Here is an 18,075-nt window from a genome sequence, read left to right on the forward strand (position 1 = left end):
TGGGTGGCTCAGTGGGTTAAAGCTTCTGCCTTCGGCTCAGGTCATGATCTTGGGGTGCTGGGATCGAGCCCCGCATCAGGCTTTCTGCTCAGCGGGGAACCTGCTCCCCACCCCCCTGCCTGCCTCTCTGCCTACTTGTGATCTCTGTCTGTCAAATAAATAAAATCTTAAAAAAAAAAAAAAAGATTGTGGAATCTGTCAGGGAAGATATGTAGGTATATAAAATTAAGAAGCCACATTTTCTTTAAGGCTTTAAAGTCTACTAAATGACAGATTTAAACACATTAGTCCTCCTCACATTACAGTGTACCTATGCACTAGACATTAAAAGAAAAGCCCTAACAACTGTTGTTTCTCTTTGGTCTAAAATCTTGCTTCTAAATCCTAGATCCTGCTTTGAAATTATTGTCAAGCCATCATTTGACATTATTATCTGCTCATATTTCACACAGGAGACACGCTAAAAAAAATCTGACAACCCTGTATTTCATGGGAAATAGAGACTGACTTCTTGAATCAAATAATATATTTGGGCCATCTTGATGACTGTTTTCTGCAATATTGAATCAGACAGGAAGTTAGACCAATTTTATTATTAAGATGAATTGAAACACCAAATGCACTATTTTTGACTTTGTTATTCATCACCACAGACCGCAGATAAAATCAGAATTATCCATAACTCTGTACCAACACCAGAACCACTATATTATTTTTAAACACTCAAACTAAATTCTAAATGCAATGCTTATGTTTTGAAATAGACTTAAGTGAACTAAATATTGTGTGAGGTTTTTCACTCCAAGACAGCACGGTACAGATAAACTCGTGAATTCATACATAATTCTTAATGAGAGCCACAATTCTTCTGAGGACAGTCAAGCTTTAATAATAAGGTTCTTGGTTTACTGGTGGAAAACAACAAAGCTGAGGTTCCCAGTTGGGAATTAGGCCTGGGAGGTCTCGTGTCTCTAACTTTCATTCATTGGTCCCCACATCCGATTATAATTGAAGATACTGACTAGTCTTTTAGTGAAGTCTGCATGCAAAGGCAGGGTCCCCAAGATGCAGTTATAATTAAAAAAAAAATCTAGATTTAGTGACTTATTCTACTTAACTGTTTTCTCTTTCTTGTGACCATAAATGCAAGCTAGGTCATCTTTTCCCCGTCAGTTGAGAACTACATGAACCACAACCAAGAAAATATCCACTCAGTGTCTTTCATATATTTTTTCATTCTGTCCCAGTAGATATATTTGTATTCCGTTCTCTTTAGGATGGATACAAATTTTACAAGAAACTTCCTGTGGTCGTGGTAGGCTCTCTACTATTTAGAGATGTTGAGTAATTGCACGGCATTTTCTTTCCGTTTCCAACTTTGAGGCTAAGGATATTTCCCTAGATATCACACAGATTCTCTGCTGACTCACTCCTATACAGCCACACGAACAGATAGAGGCAGAAATCTCAATATTTACCCTCTTAACCTCACACCATTAATGTCACGAAAGATTCACTTACCTGTTTGGAAACTGACTGGGTGTTGTGATGAGTTCAACTTCCATTTGTGCTCTCTGTGTTCTTTCCTCACCATAGCAAGCTGGACTAATGATCAAGATTTCTAAGCTTGTGTGTGGAGATGAAGCCTCATTTCACCACCTGGAGGTAACTGCCTGGTACTATTTCTAGAGTCATTGCTGATCCCAGGTCTACTGTAGCAGCCTGTGCCCTCCCAAGAGACATCCCAGGTGCTTGCTGTTTCGACAGTTTACTAGAATTGAAATTCATAGGGATTTATTTTACAGTGATGCACAAAACTCTAAGATGAGAACTTTGTGGACTATAGACAAGATGTGTTGCATGAAGGATTCTCATTTTTTTCTGTCTTTTAAAAATGAGATGTTTACAAGGTGTTTTCATGAGAAAGTTTTTCTACAGTCTGCTATTTCCTCCAAAATTTTCCTCCTCTGTAGTAGGGACTTTATAGATCTCCTTTCTTTCTTTCTTTTTTTTTTTTTAATTTTTTTTTTTTAATAGATCTCCTTTCAACACTCATCACAACTTGGAAAGCAGGGATTATTATTAATGTTTTTACCAATGGAGAATTTAAAGTGATTTAAGTAAAGCCCAAATAATGAATCTGGCATTCAAATACAGGTTGGTCTGACTATAATTGGTGATTTTTTTTCCACTTCACCATATGCACACTGTTATGACTTAACACAGAGGAATTTCAAATAAATGGCTGTTGTAATTACTATTAGTAATGAAATATTTGGTCTGAACAATGGGAGGAAGTAAAGATAATTAAGACATGATCTCTGTCTTTAAGGAGCTATCAGTCTGTTAGAAGTTGAAATATTGTAGGGATTTCATGAACTATGGCCTCAAGATACATGGCATAGCTAGCAGGTTGTAATAAAACTTCATCATTTATACATTACTGGTGACATGGTAAGTTGATTTTTTAAAGAATAGCCCACCTTCAAGAGTCTTAAAAAATGTTCATGATCTTTGATCTAGTAATCCCCTCATATATATTTATCTTAAGGAAGTGGTTCCAATGAATTAAAAATAAGTAGATGCGAGGACTTTCTTTGAAACATTACATAAAAAGTCAGGAGCCACTTAAATGAACATCAGTGCAAAGTGGGTAAGTTCGTTATGGTGCATCAACAGGAGGTGAACTGTGCAATTCTCTCCCCTTTTCCTGCATCCTTAGTCCACCCTCTCTAGTGGGTCTTTCTAATTTGCCTTCAAATGTGCTGCAATATTTCTCATATTACAGGCCAAACAAACCAAAAGATCTCCTTGGCTGGCCACCGTCCCTTTTCCTTAGTCTCCTCTCAAACAAAGGTCTCAAGAGTTGTCGTATTCATTGTTTCCAGTTCCTCCGTTCCACCTGCCATTGTCTCTGTATCAGCTCCTGTAACGCTAAACCGTCATCACTGCATCCAGGGGTCAAGTCTCAGGCTTCGTGCTCCACCTCTCAGCAGCCTTTGCCACAGATGACTCCTTCTCTCTCCCTTGATACTTTCCTTACCAGGCTTCCTTTCCAGGAGGCCACGTCTTCTGTTCTGCCTCTCGTTCGGCAGTCACTCCTTTTCCAATCTTCCTGACTTCCCTACGTTGAAGGGTTATGTGCTCAGTTCCTCATCCCTTTCTTTTTCCTAAACTGCAGTCTCAAATTAATTTGGACCTCACTCTCAGAGGACTTGTATATCCAGTTGTGTACTTGACATACCCACTTGGATGATGGGAGCATAAACCCTGACAGTTGTTGGTTTTGTTTTGTTTTGTTTTTGTTTTTGTTCTTGTTTATTTTTATTTTTTAAAAATATTTTATTTATTTATTTGAAGGAGATCAAAAATAGGCAGAGAGGCAGGAAGAGGGAGGAGAGGAAGCAGGCTCTATGTTCAGCAGAGACTCTGATGCAGGGCTCAATCCTAGGATCCTGGGATCATGACCTGAGCCGAAGGCAGAGGCTTTAACCCACGGAGCCAGCCAGGTGTCCCTGTTTTTGTTTTTATTTTTTTTAGTTTTTGTAATACAAGTGTCTGACTTGAGCTTTGATTGCCAATGCATCCATTTCAAAAGGGCACCCACTTCTAAGGCGGCAAGCTCCAAAAAACACATTGCCAGCCACATCCACTAGAAAAAGAATGGTGCTTCCTCCCCTTTACTGAGACTCCTTTGTCGGAGAGATCTTGGGTTGATTTCAACCACTGACCATCTGGGTCACTTGCTTTTTCTCTTCCCATTTTTAATTTTTCAGTTTATCAATAAAGAGTAAGTCATAAGACCCTGGGCCCCCATCCTACCCCTACCCACAAAGGCAGAGCTCTAGGCCCACACTCGTTTTCTCTCTCCCCATAAGCTTGCTGTGTGGTCCCATGTGTGCTGTACAATTTCCAAGTCCTGTAAGTAATAAACTTTTATTTTTTCAAACTTTCCTGATGGTGGTCACTGTAGAGCATCTTGCAATCATAATAAGGATCACAAGGGCCAGTTCAACCACAACCTTGATTATTGACAGACTAAGACCAGCACAGTGACTAACTGGATCTTTTCTACACTGAACTCATGATTCCTACCCTACCTCCACCACAGATCTGCTCCTTCTCTAATTTTCTTCCTCTCCATAACTAACAACTTCAATCTTCTGTGTGCTTGGGTTAAAAAATCAGGCATCACTTTTACCTCCTTTCTTTCTCCTATGAGCTACAACAGCTGGCAAATCCAATCAGCTCTACCTTTGAACAACATTCAGAAGACCATTTCTCATGACCTCCACCATTACCACCCTAACTCCCATCACTTGCACTTGTGTTATGACAATAGCCTCCTAACTGGGCTCTCTGCTTCCACTCTACCCTCTGTAGTTTATCTTCTGCACAAACCCAGATTAATTTTTTAAGCCATAAATTAGATCATGTCAGTACTTTCCTAGAAAACCCTCCAAAGGCCCCACCTGATCTCCCTAACAGCATCCTCTCTTCATGCCTTCCCCCCATTCCAGCCTCTGTCTTCCACCTACCCCCCTCCCCCCAACTCATTTCACTCCTTCCATTCTGGTCTCCTTGCTGCTTTTCAAACACAGCAAGCTCCCTGTGACCTCAGGGCCTTTGTATGTACTGTCTTACTGTTAGGAACACTCTCCCTGAGGTATATGCAGGGCTCATACTCTCATTTCACTCAGGTCTCTCCTCGAACACTACCTTTTCAGAGTTGTCTTCCTTGACCAGACAGTTTTAAAATACCATCTTTCCTGTAGCTGTCTGCCTCCTGACCCCGCTTTCTTTGTTTTTCCTCAGCACTTTCCCTCATAGATGTACAATATTCTCTCCTTATTAGAAGGCATTATTTAAGAAAGCAGGGATGCTGGCTATTTTGCTTCCTGATGATTCACAGAATCTACACAATACCTGGCTTACATTAGAAGCTCAATAATATCTCTTGAAAGAATACAAGACTAAAACAAGTGCAAAATACTCAGTGAAATAAGCATAATGCCAAGCTGTATACCTTATAACTTTATAAATATGTGAAAATCTGTAAAGGGATACAAAGACATTAAAATGATGGTAAGCAATGGTATTTGATAAAATGTTACATTGTTGGACTAGTTTCCAAGATTTTGAAATTTTAAAATCACCATGTGTGTCTGGGAAATGGTATCAGTTGTCAGTTACAAAGAATGCAGTTGTGCTTTTTTTTGAGAAATGACTAGGTTCAACCACCTATTTCAGAGAAAAGTAACCATAGTGATTTCAGAGTTGATATCACTCATGGACATTTGAACATTCTCTCCCATATAGCACACCAGTTAAGTGCAGCAATTTGGAGTCAGACGGTCTAAATCTGAAGCCTAGTTATTCCACTTAATAGCTAGATGACATTGGGCTAGTTATTTAATCACTATCAAGGTCAATATTTTTTAAGACTTTTTTTTTTTTTTTTAGAGCAATTCTAGGTTCTCAGAAAAATTGAGTAGAAGGTGTAGAGGTTTCCTATATGCCTCCTGCCTCCACACAGGCTAATCTACCCCATTATCAATATCCTCCACTGGACCAGTATACTTGTTAGAATTGATGAAACTATATGGACACGTCTTAATCACCTAACTTCATAGCGTACGTGAGGGTTCACTTTTGGTGTTGCCCATTCTGTAGGTTTGGGCAAATGTATAATAAGATATTTTCACTGCTCTGAAAATCCTCTGTGCTCCATCCATTCATCCCTTCCTTTTCCCTAAACCCTGGCCATCCTTGATTTTTTTTTACTGTCTCTATAGTTTTGCCTTTTTCAGAATGCCATATAGTTGCATTCATAGGGTATGTACTCTTCTCCGATTGGCTTCTTTCACTTGGTTGGTAATAAGAATTTAAGTTTCCTCCATGTCTTTCCATGGCTTTTTCTCATTTCTTTTTAGCCTTGAATAATATTCTGTTGTCTGGAATTACCACAATTTATTTATTTATTTATCTGTTCCCGTACTAAAAGGATATCTACATTGCCTCCAAGTTTGGGCAGTTTTGAATAAAGCTGCAATAACCCATGTGTAGGGTTTTGTGTGCAAGGTCATTTTTTGGTACCTTCCTTGGAGGGTTGTTGTGGGGTTTGAGATAGAGCTTCTAAAATTCTTAGCACATTGCCTGGAATATAGTATGCACCCAATAAATGTCAAGACACATTTTTTTTTTTTAATTACTAGCCTGGCCAGATAGTTTTTCCCTATTTCATAGACAAGGAAACTGAAATCCAAAAACCTTAAAGGACAAAAAATAAGTAGCAAAATCAGAGCTCATAACCAGGCCTTCTTATTCTAGTATATGTGCTGCCGAAGTGAGCACCAGGCCTTCTTATTCTAAATCCAACTGTCCTTTTAAGTCATGTGGCCATTCTTCAGAAGGCAAGCAAAGACTAGACTCACTCTGCTTAGTATGGAAAATGCTGCTTTGTCTCTTGGTGAACTTTACTGTCATTTTATTTAAATTACGAATTTATACCAAATTTTATACATATAGCAACTCATATAATATATCCCAAGGTAATTACATTTCTTTACTAAAGAACTATTTATCAGTGTTTAAAGGGATGAACAAGATGAGGATGGCTAGTTTAATCAGATATATTGTTTCTAGATCACCTCATAAGCACTAGATGAAAATTCTGGAATCAAACATGGAATTTTAGGAATCTGCATATAACCACATTATTGAAAAACCTTTTGTAAAGGTATCTGTTGAGAAACTTAAGATGCCGAAAATATAGAAGTAACATGAGAATGACCATGGCTTGAAATAACAGTGTGTCCACCTGTAGATTCAGGAAATCTGGCACAACTAGAACACCTAGGACCTAGAAATAACTATGTGTCTGTTTCCATGAGAGGCTAAGAGCTTCTTGGAAAGAAAACTGTGCAAGGGAAATTGAAGATTAGGTCTCAAACGAGGGATTTAACGACAATGGACTCAGTGAAATGAAAGAGGAGGTCTAAACTCATACCAGAACTCTGGAAAAGTTGAGTCCAAAACAAAATAAATCAAAACAAAACATCATTTTGGGAACAGGCACAACCAAGGACCACACAGGAAGGGTTGAAGGTCAGGAAGGGGATTCCCTTTCTCTGGCGATGTACAGAGCAGAGCTTCGGCCCGCGGAGGGCTCAGTCAGCTCATCAGTGCGCCCAGGGCTTCAATGAGGAGACTCGGCGGCAGTCAATGAACAGTGTCCTCGGTGCATGTATCAGTGAATGGCACCAGCATCTGTGCTGGAAGCTTCCTAGGGACACAGGCAGGTATCAGCATGACCGACAGCTACGGCAACTTCAAGACCCAGGAGACCCCAGAACAGGTGACTCCAGGGAGCAAGGACAGAAGACTTTTCTCTCCTGTATGTCTTGCAGAACAAAAAGAACTGTGCATATGAGAAAGCCAACATCTTCTAGGGATTCTCAGCAAATATCAGGGTGGGAAAATTGAAGAAGGCTTAAGATCTGGTTACTAGTCGGTGCTGGTATATGGGGAGGCTGGCAGCAGGGAGACTGCCAGTAATCTCTGTTACAATGAATCTTATGACCACACTGGTATGGCTAGGGCAATATGGTGGTGGTTTTTTATTTTTAAATTTAGGGCCACGACATACTCCAGTATGCTATTCTCTTTGTCACTTTTCTTTTCTTTTTAGATTTTATTTATTTATTTGACAGACAGAGATCACAAGCAGGCAGAGAGAGGGGGGAGGCAGGCTCCCCGCTGAGCAGAGCCCGATGCGGGGTTGGATCCCAGGACCCTGGGATCATGACCTGAGCCAAAGGCAGAGACTTCAACCCACTGAGCCACCCAGGTGCCCCTCTTTGTCACTTTTCAATTGCTTTACTCTTTGTCATCATTCAGGTCTCAGTTTAAATGACCCTCCCATGGGGGTTCTTTTATGACACACGCTCCATTTGTGATTTAAATTTATTTAAATTTCTTATTCCCTAAGCTGAAATTCACTCTAAAGATGGCGACTATTGGTATCACTCAGAATCTCAAGAAAGTTCAAATAAATAATCAAAATGTTGGGATAGCTTCACAAGAGAAATAATAAGAACTGAGTTCAATCTTTAATAATTTCCTAACAAGCTACAAATAAAAATTTCACAGTAAGTCCAGAATGAAATAATAAAAAATTTCATTCACTGAATGTGTGAGAATAAATTCACATTTGTTATTAACTCATCAGAATTCTATGGAGTATATTACTTTTCAATTTTGAATTACCATATAATAAAAATGCAGCAGCATTCATTATTCATATAACCATTACAGTGTATATATCATTTCTATTTGTATTACATTAACCTAGAGAAATATATGAGAACCACAAAATTTATTACTCCCTTGACTCCAAATGCAATGATCAAGTTTCATTATTTATTAACATCAGTAGAATCATTCCTGAAGGAAAAAGAAAAAAAAGCTTAAGTATTTCTGGTAGGCAGAAGTATTTAATTTATTTATTTATTTTTAAAGATTTTATTTATTTATTTGACAGAGAGCACAAGTAGGCACAGCAGCAGGCAGAGAAAAAGAGAGGAAAGCAGGCTCCCTGCTCAGCAAAGAGCTTGATGCGGGGTTCAATCTCAGGACCCTGAGATCATGACCTGGGCCAAAGGCAGAGACTTAACCCCCTGAGCCACCCATGCACCCCAGGCAAAAGTATTTTTTTGATATGCTTTCTTCACAGTATTTAATTTTTGAGGACTGAAGACTGTCGTATACTTTGAGGAAGACAATTGCTAAGTAACAAATCTTTAAAAATATATTATTGAGTCCTCTATGCTCCAAATGCATTTATTAGATATTTATTTATTTATTTATATTTGAGAGAGAGTATGAGAGAGGGGGAGGAACAGAGGGAGAGGGAGAAGCAGACTCCATGCTGAGCATAGAGCCTGATGTAGGGCTCTATCCCATGACCGTGAGATCATGACCTGCGCTGAAATCAAGGGTCTGATGCTTAACTGACTGAGCCACCCAGGTGCCCCAAAATGTATTTATAAGATACTTAATAACAGATAATCTATCTTCCATTTCATCTAAACATCCTAAGGTAGGCACAAAAAAGTGAGTTTATGTGAATCTCTCCAGAGTATACAGGCATTTTTTACATTACCCCTTTCCTAACGTTGTAAACACAGACAGTGAATTAGATCTTACCAAGTGCCAATATGCATCTTTAAGGTCAAATAGATGAATGAGTTGTAAATAGGGGTTTTGGTTTATTATAATCAATAATTTTATTAGCTCTGAATCATGGAAACTAAGGAAAATTATATGCATATCAATAAATTATTAGATTCCTGCTATGAATCTGAAAAAGAATTACCAAGATAAAAAACAGCAGTTGAGAATTTACATTGTTAGGTGATCATAGAAACCACCAAATAAATTAAAAACTAAATTAAATGCCACATAGACTCTGTCTTCACATTTTAAAAAAATCAAGCATGGTTTTTAAAAAATGTAACTAAGTTGTCTGATCAGGATCACAGAGAATGCATTCTATAATAAGCATTAAGTACTCAAGGAGTATGAGTAAGTCATGTCCCTCTCTTTGCTCTTCACTCTTTCCTTGGGCCTGCTGCTTGTTTGTTTCCATGGCTTGCAATGGAGGTTTACTTGATTCACTCAGCAAATATTTACTGAACTTCTAATATATGCCAAATACTGTATACACTGGGCATACAATGGTTATGAAGTCACCATCTTGCCCTTCAGTCCTTTCCTGTTTTATAAAAGGCAAATCTCTCCACTTGTGCTCCCATCCTTTGACACAGTCTCAAGAGTTTTCTTCCTCTTCTATCTTCCACGTCAAGAGTTCCTTCCTGGGGCACCTGGGTGGTTCATTTTGTTGGTTGAGAGTCTGCCTACAGCTCAGGTCATGATCTTAGGGTCCTGGAATTGAGCCCCATATCGTGCCCCCTGCTTAGTGGGGAGCCTGCTTCTCTTTTCCCACTCCCCCTGCTTTCCCACTCACTCTCTTTCTCTGTCAAATAAATAAATAAAGTAAAAAATATGTACAAGCCATCTTGAAAATCAGACCTTCATGGAGTTCCCATCTCTCTCTACCGATGGCCCATGTCTTTGTTCCCCATCTCATGAAATATTTTCAAGCAAATCCTCTAGAGTCTCTGCTTAATCCTTATCCCTATTTCACTCTTCAGCCGCTCTCATTTAACACTGATTTAATCTTGCCCAGCTCACCAATGACCTCCAAGTGCCAGGTCCAACAGACATGTACATATCCTCACCTCATTCTCAGCAGCTACTTGGCACAGTTGACTATATTTTTCTTCCTGAAACTTTCTACTCTTAGCTTCTGAGCCATCACATTATCCCAGATTTTCTCCAGCTTCTGTGATGCTCCTTCTCACTTCCATTGCTGACTCTTCTTTGGTCCATCTTCTAAATGCTGGTGGGATTTAGGGTTTCTTCCTAGACATCTTCTATTTTTAATCTATCTTTAAGGAAATATTTATTAAGTACCAGACTTTACACATTCTTCGTAGGCTGATACTTCTCAAATGTCTACCTCCAGCCAGTCTTTCCCCTGAGTCCCATAGACTCATGAGTCTAAGTGCTACCTGATATCTCCAAGGGGATGTCTGGAAGGAATCTCAAATTTAATATGTCCAAACTTGAGATTCTGATTATTCTTAAATCTTAATTTTTCTAAGTTTCTCATTTTAGTAAACTGAACTACAAAAGATAACAACCTGAAAAGCACTTGTGAATCCTTCCTCCCCCTCATCTACCCTCATCTACCAGCTTACTGCCTATCAGAGGTGCAGAGGAAACACGATGGCCACACTAGAATGTGCTGCTTCACTGAACAACTGAAGACTGCAGGGCACGTGGCACACATGATGGTTTGGCTGTTTTGACTAAACCTAACAGAGAGGAGTCAGGACAGAACAGCTGGGTGTATGATCTGGACCCTCCCTACCTCTCCTAATTGGTCTGAACCATTTTTTCCCCTTGCCCCTTACAATTCAGACATGCCGTTCTCCTTTCTGGGCTGTGATGGTAGAGCTTGTTGGTGAAATCCCTGAGCACTTACAGAATGAGATACCGTATCAGAGAGAGACAGGAGACCAATTGACACCCCTGACCATGGGAAGGGCAGAAAGGGATGGGGCTAAGGGGATGAAAAAGGAAAAAACATAAAATTTTATAACAATTCATCATAGGTAGCACTCACTGTACTTCCATCACTCTAAGAGCTTACCCTTAATACACTGACCTGATTAATCTTTGTGAAGAACTCATGAGATACGTACAATTATTATCCCCATTTACTAACGAGAAAACTAAGGCTCAAAAATATTAATGACTTTTTCAAGATCACATATCTATTAGACATGAACATTATGCTCCTACAAACACACACACACACACACACACACACACACAGGATTCATTAACATGGAGAAGATCATATTTAAATCAGTTTGAAAAGAATTACTGTGGCAACTATATGTGGCAATGAGAGTTGAATGAAAACATAATATAATAATATAATATACATCATAAAATATAAAAATTCAGGTTATGGTCCTGGATCTCCCACTAATTGTATGAGTTGGGCTCTTACACCCCTGGAATACAGCTTTCTTAGTTCCAAATGGATAGAGTTGGATTCTACAATTTTAAGACCCATCGTGATAGTTAATTTTATGTGTCAATTTGATTGGGCCACGAGTTGTCCAGATATTTGATTGAACAATATTCTGGATGTGTCTGTGATTGTGTTTCTGGATGAAATTAGCATTTGAATTGGTTAACAGCGTAAAGCAGACTGTCTTCCGGAATGTGGGTGGGCCTTATCCAACAACCTGTTGAAAGTCTGAGTAGAACACAAAGAATTTGCTGTCTCTGCTTATCTATCTTCAAAAGCTCTTCTGCTTTAGGACTTGGACTTGAGCTGGAAGGGAACACTTATTGGTTCTCCTGGTTCTCAGGCCATTGCACACTTATACTGGAACTATATTATTGGCTTTTCTGGATCTCCAGCTCACCCATCACAGATCTTGGAATTTCCTAGTCATCATAACTATGTGAGCCAATTCCTTATAATAAAAAATATATATATATATATACACACATATATATAAAATCAATAATATATAATGAAATATATAATATATAATATATATAAAATATATATAATAAAATATATATATATATTCCCTAATGGTTCTTTTTCTCTAGAGAACTCAGATTAATACACCCATTTAATTATACTGACAATCTATAGGAGGTTTTTCAAATATATTATGATTGAATTCTTCTTTCTCCTGCATGCTGCTTGTATTTGTAGAAAGTTTCAGTTTCCATCCTGTAGTTGTAAGGGTAAAAGCAGATGGTGTGAGGGTGTGGCAGAGTAGACTGTGGTTACCAAATTGAGAGAATATTTATTGGAAATCTATAAGAGTCAGTTTGTCTTTTGCCTACATTGTTGAACAGAATGTTTATACTACCAAAATAGTTGTCACCCTCTACTTTAGCTCCTTTGTCTGACAGCGAAGAAAAAGTATTAGGTTAAATGGAGTTCTCACTGAAAAGAAATAAGTGATGATACCAAAATAATTATCGAATTATTCATAGAATATAAGCAACATCAGCTTTAAAAATCTGTCTTTGCAAACATAATTTGTTAAATTAATATGACTTTATAAAAAGTAACATATTCACAAATGTCCTTTCATGTTTCATAAAATACTGTTTTACTTAGTCCATTAGGCAATGATGAGCAAATCATATTGGAAGAGCTGTGTAGAAGAAGTCATATTTTGTGAGAATTTAATCAGTAGTAATTATGGGGACTAAGTATATGACACAACAGTTAAAATGGCCTTTCATATTAATGGCAATGATGGGGCAGTAAATTTGCAATTAGTTCCAAATGCTCTGTTATACTTTTTGCAAACACCTGTTAGAAATTAAGAAAAAAAGACATGTTAATAGTGGGATCTTAGAGACTGTTGTTTTATCTCTCTCAGTTCACAGCGGTATTTACCAACCCAAAGGAAGGCAGCTTTCCATGTGAGGTCATATAACTATTGGAGGACCTGAGGCTAGACCCAGGTTTTCAGATTTCCATGGCAAGCATCTTTGCTTGCAATATTTATAACTAGTGTCTACATTTTGAGATGGGCATTCAATATATGATTCTGTGAGAACATAAATAAGTAACTGCTTTCAGCATTGAGTAAAATTTTTCTTAATATAGTACTTTGGAAATTTCTTATTTCAAAAAAGAATTAGGCCTGAAATGGCAATATGAATGTAACTTTTGGTCTACGCATGTCAGAATGATGAGAATGAATGAGTGGGTGGATTATTGCCATGAAGATTTGCTTTATATTACAAGTCTATATGGTATACAAGCATAATTTAATAAGGCTAAGTTGTTAATTTTGTCTTTAAAACCAAAATTTAGAAATAGTATCTATCATATTTTATCAAAGTTAATTTTTTGATTTGGGGTCATGCTGTATCAAAACATGTCAAGTTTTGTTACTGAAGCATTTGCTGTCTGCCTATATACCAATGGTCATATTAAGTTGCTGTATTGTCCCTAGAATCCCTATAACATTCCTGCAAATTTCATCAGATCAACCCCTCTTCACAGTCAATGGCATCCCAGGGGCCTATTCTGGGCATGGAGAGTTAGTTGCTTCCAATCACAGAGATATGAATTGTGGGGCAATAACCAAAAGAAGCATCTTTGGAGGTTGCCAGGTCAATCACAAGTTCAAATATGCCCAGCTGGACACTAAATTTAAATGGAAACATCAAGAAGCAGCAATATGTGAATTCAAGTATACAGAGACCAAAACTCACCTCACAAACAGGGAAGCTTGAAGCTTGTGGTAAGCAGACTTACAGAAGATGCACAGGGCCACTGGATAGGAACTTTTAATACAGTTCCTATGGACTCTAATGCGGGGATTCCGGGGTCACACCAAGAAGACAATGTCCATAAAGAAACAGAATGAGATCAGGCAGAAGCAAAGTAAGGAAAAGAAAATGTCCGAGTAAAGAGAGATTTTTCTGTCATTCTCTATCAGGTAAGGCCCTATTTAGCCAGAGTGATTTCATCTCGGTTGAACAGCCATTTTGTTGTTTATGCAGTAAAACTTAAACTGACACTGCCCCCCCCCCACCCCAGAGGACATACTTAAAAGCAAGTCCAGGAAACTAGTAAAATATGGTCGACCAGTCCCAGGCAACAGAGCCCAAATACAAGGGCAGGTCAGGCCAGGTGGAGACATCCAATCAGTGGAGCACGCATACTGTCTCCCTGGCTACCAAGGAGTGTGAGCCCCGCCTTTTGGGCGCCAATGCTGACCAAGGTGATAGGCTAGTTCAAATATCTACTATAGGGTAAATTGTAATCCAATTGGCCAGCCGTGTGTGACCTAGCATGACTGCAAATTTCTCTGTGTGTTACAATCTCATTGGCCACCTGTGTGTGGCCAGGCTCAACCACATGGCCTTTGCCCTTTAAAAGTTAGTCTGTAAGGCAGGGAGGGGTCGCCCTCTCTGTAAGAGGTGGCCCCGACTAGTCCGTTTGATTCTTGATGCTTGGCACGAGATAAAGCTTTGCTTGACCTTCACTTTGTATCAGTCTCGATCTTTTGATCACGGACCTATCAATCAGAAGACAGAACAGTTTTTTTTTTTACTTTCTAAGTGTAATTAGGTCATTTCTATATAGTGATAAATGTAGAATTGACAAGCATTCTAGAGAACTGTTTGTCATCCTGTCTGCTGCTAAAATGCACGCGCGCGCCTGTGTGTGTGTGTGTGTGTGTGTGTACTCCAAATTTGGGTTTCTTATGCTCCTTATTGTTAGGTTGATTGGGGCTATTTTGTTTTAACATTTGAAAATCCCTGAGGCCAGACATTTACATCAGAAGTAAATTTACCTACACTTCATAGCAATGCTATAGGAACAACCACTGGACTCCTTACAATTGAATAAAGGTTTACCTAAGGTCACACAAGAATTTAGCAGACATGGGATTTGAACAGGTCTGCTTCTAGGTTCCTCATTTCCACCACACCACCCACTGACTTCACATCCAAAAACAGACTGTTGACAGTTCTGATGAGTGTGTAAATGTGCTGAGAACCACAGGCCATTACACTGGTGCTTGTGAAAACAACTTTTAAGAGGATGGCTTTTATAAAAAGAAATCTTTATTTTTTTCCAGCTGTCATGAAAATTTCAAAAGATAATATAGAAAAAATAAAGATCATTCATATTTTCACTAAAAGATAGCAGCTAATATTCTATATATCTCTCCCCAGGCTTATTTTCTCACATGCAAACAAGATACTGTGTGTTCTTTTTATTATTATTGCTTTTAAAAGAAATGGGCTTATATTCTCTATGATTTTATCCTTTTGTTTTCACTTAATCTGTGATGCCATTTTTTTTTCAGTTAAAATGTGGGTTTAGCTCAGATAAATATTTAACATTTTTTAAAACTAATTTTCATCGACTTTTATGTTGTTTCATTTTAACCTGTAACTGTATTCTTGTGTTACTTTCTTAGCTTTATAGAATTACTGGTCAAAATCCATGATTTTTTTTTTTTTAAGATTTTATTTATTTATTTTGAGAGACAGATAGAGGATGCTAGTGGTGGTAGTGGGGCAGGGGGGTGAAGAGAGATAGTGATAGGGAGAGGAAAAAAATCCCAAGCAGACTCCATGCTCAGCATGGGGCCCTACCTGAGTTTCAATTTCACGATCCTGAGATCATGGCCCTGAGATCGTGACCCTGAGATCATGACCTGAGCCAAAACCCAAGAGTCGACACTTGAGAAACTGAGCCACCCAGGTGCCAGGAAAATCCATGATTTTTTGAGGGACTTTTCATAATTTTACCATACTACCAGGGAGGTTGTAAATTGTGCATTTCCACTGGCAGTTTATTTGTGTAGAGCTGGCTGCCTTTTAATAGGACTAATGCTTTTCTGTATTTAAGACAAGCCTATTCATTTAAAATTTTTGTTACTGTCCTTTGTCATTGGTTGTTCTTATTTCTAGAGCCACAAAACACTGAAATCAATCAATTTAGCCATTCATTCATTTATTTCAAATATTTATTGTGCACAGAGCAAGGTTTAAATGTGAAAGTTGAACATATATATGAGATAGAGTATTCACCCTCAGCAATTACAAACAGCAGCAACTAACATGGGACATTAGCTTAAAGAATCATGAGCTATCTCATTTAATCCTCACAACAACCAAACCAAACAGGGTGGATAGCATTATTGTTCCCACTGCACAGATGAGGAAACTGAGGTATATTGCTGAAGATCACACAGTTTATGAGTGGTAGAGTAGAGATTTAAATTCTGGCCATTTGACATCGTGCTCTTAACCACTATGTTACAATGTCTAAAAGATATACATAAATAGATCTAATATTAGAAAAAAATATGTGGTAAGATAGTGTATGTGGGTCCTGACCAGAGACAGAATACGGCAGGTAATTGTGCCAAAGCAAAAAATTCTTAACATGGTAATAGACCCTCAAGTACCAATATGGTCTCTCCCTTGGCCAAGAGGTATAAAAGGCATTGAATCTGTAATTCTGGCCTCTTTAGGTATGGTAGATTTCTTCCCCTTACAGGCCTGAGATGACCCACCCTCATGACCTCAGAAGGGATCAAAGAGACGCAAGAGAGCTCTGCCCCCCTCACTTGCCTCTTAATCCTGCGTACATCCCTCGTACTGCTTGCTTGCCTATTTGGGAGTCATCTGAAAGGAAAACAACCTTGAACTGAGTCTTAGTCATCATTCTTTCCAATCTTTGAATCTGGACTGGGAGTCTGGATCTGTCCTAGGGCATGCTTTCCACTGACACCATCATCGATAAAATACTCTACTATTTCAAAAGAGAGTTAAGGTGATCAGTGATGATTCCACTACATCTATTGGGATGGGCCTGGATGGGTAGAACTTCAGTTTGGAAAGGGATGGGGAGAACTTTTAAGTAGAATCCATAGTGAGAGGCACTGTATGGGTATAGAAAGAAGATGTTGTATCGGAGGGTGACAAGAAATCCAGTTTGACCAAAGGTTTTAGCAAGGTAGGTCTGAATTACCAAAAGCCTTGATTGCCAGGCTATGACGTTTTATTTTGATTTTGCAGGTTCTGGGAAACCACTAAAAGTTAAACTACTTAGCTCAGCAATAAAAGTTCTGTACAAATGAATCTCAAAATCTTTTTGTCAATTCCTGGTGCACAACTTCCCAGCCTCATTTATATATTCCTTTAGATCCAGACCTACAATACTCCCATTTGTTCCCTCCCCACGCAAGCCATGTCATTTGACACTCCCATGCCTTTCCATTGCTTATTCTTTTCTGAATTGTTTTGTAGCCCCCAACTTTTTATCAAATCTAACATATCTTAAAAGTCCTGGCCTAAGTGCTCCTTCCATGATATCCTAATCCCAAATCAGATATTTCTCTTTCCTTTCCTACAGTTGATTTCTTTCTGACTTATTTACGTGGTCTATGTGGAGATATTATTTGGAGGTTGACCCAACAGCAAGTCCCAAGTACCTTCCTTCTCCTTTGTCACTTCCAATGGAGGGGTTGGAAAAACAAAGTACTCATTTCTACAACCTTCTTTCCGGCTAACTGTGGTCACATGGCACAGATCAACAGGTATGCAGGGCACTTAATAGGGAAACTTTTATCTCCTTACAGAAGAGACAGGCACTAGAGGGCAGCTGTCTGCCTCTTCCTCCTGCTTTGAACACTAATGTGATGCTCAGAGATGTGGCAGCCACCTTGCAGACATGAGGTAGAAAGCACAAAGACAGAAGCACAGGCCAAAGATGGCAAAGTGAGGAGATGGAACATTATTGAACTATTGCATCTGACCAGAACTGCTCATATACAGACTTCTTATATGTGAGAAATTAACATAACTTACTGGATGAGCCTCTGTGAATTGAATTTTTTGTTTCTTGCTGCTGAATGCATTCCTAAT

At 38.7% G+C, this 18,075-nt stretch overlaps 1 protein-coding gene across 2 annotated transcripts in view; it reads right to left on the reverse strand.

Annotated features, from left to right (window-relative positions):
- The window catches only part of PTPRR (protein tyrosine phosphatase receptor type R), a 241,843-nt gene that overhangs the window by 124,491 nt on the left and 99,277 nt on the right, over nt 1-18,075 (reverse strand). The window contains exon 1 of one of the 2 annotated variants that reach the window (XM_059186322.1): nt 1,522-1,668. The exons of the other annotated variant lie outside the window; for it this stretch is intronic. The gene's annotated coding sequence lies outside the window, so the exon portion shown is untranslated. Of the gene's footprint in view, nt 1-1,521; nt 1,669-18,075 lie in introns of those variants that run through there. 2 annotated transcript variants of the gene reach the window in all.

The sequence above is a fragment of the Mustela lutreola genome, chromosome 8 (genome assembly GCF_030435805.1).
Source record: "Mustela lutreola isolate mMusLut2 chromosome 8, mMusLut2.pri, whole genome shotgun sequence".
Classification (NCBI taxonomy): domain Eukaryota; kingdom Metazoa; phylum Chordata; class Mammalia; order Carnivora; family Mustelidae; genus Mustela; species Mustela lutreola.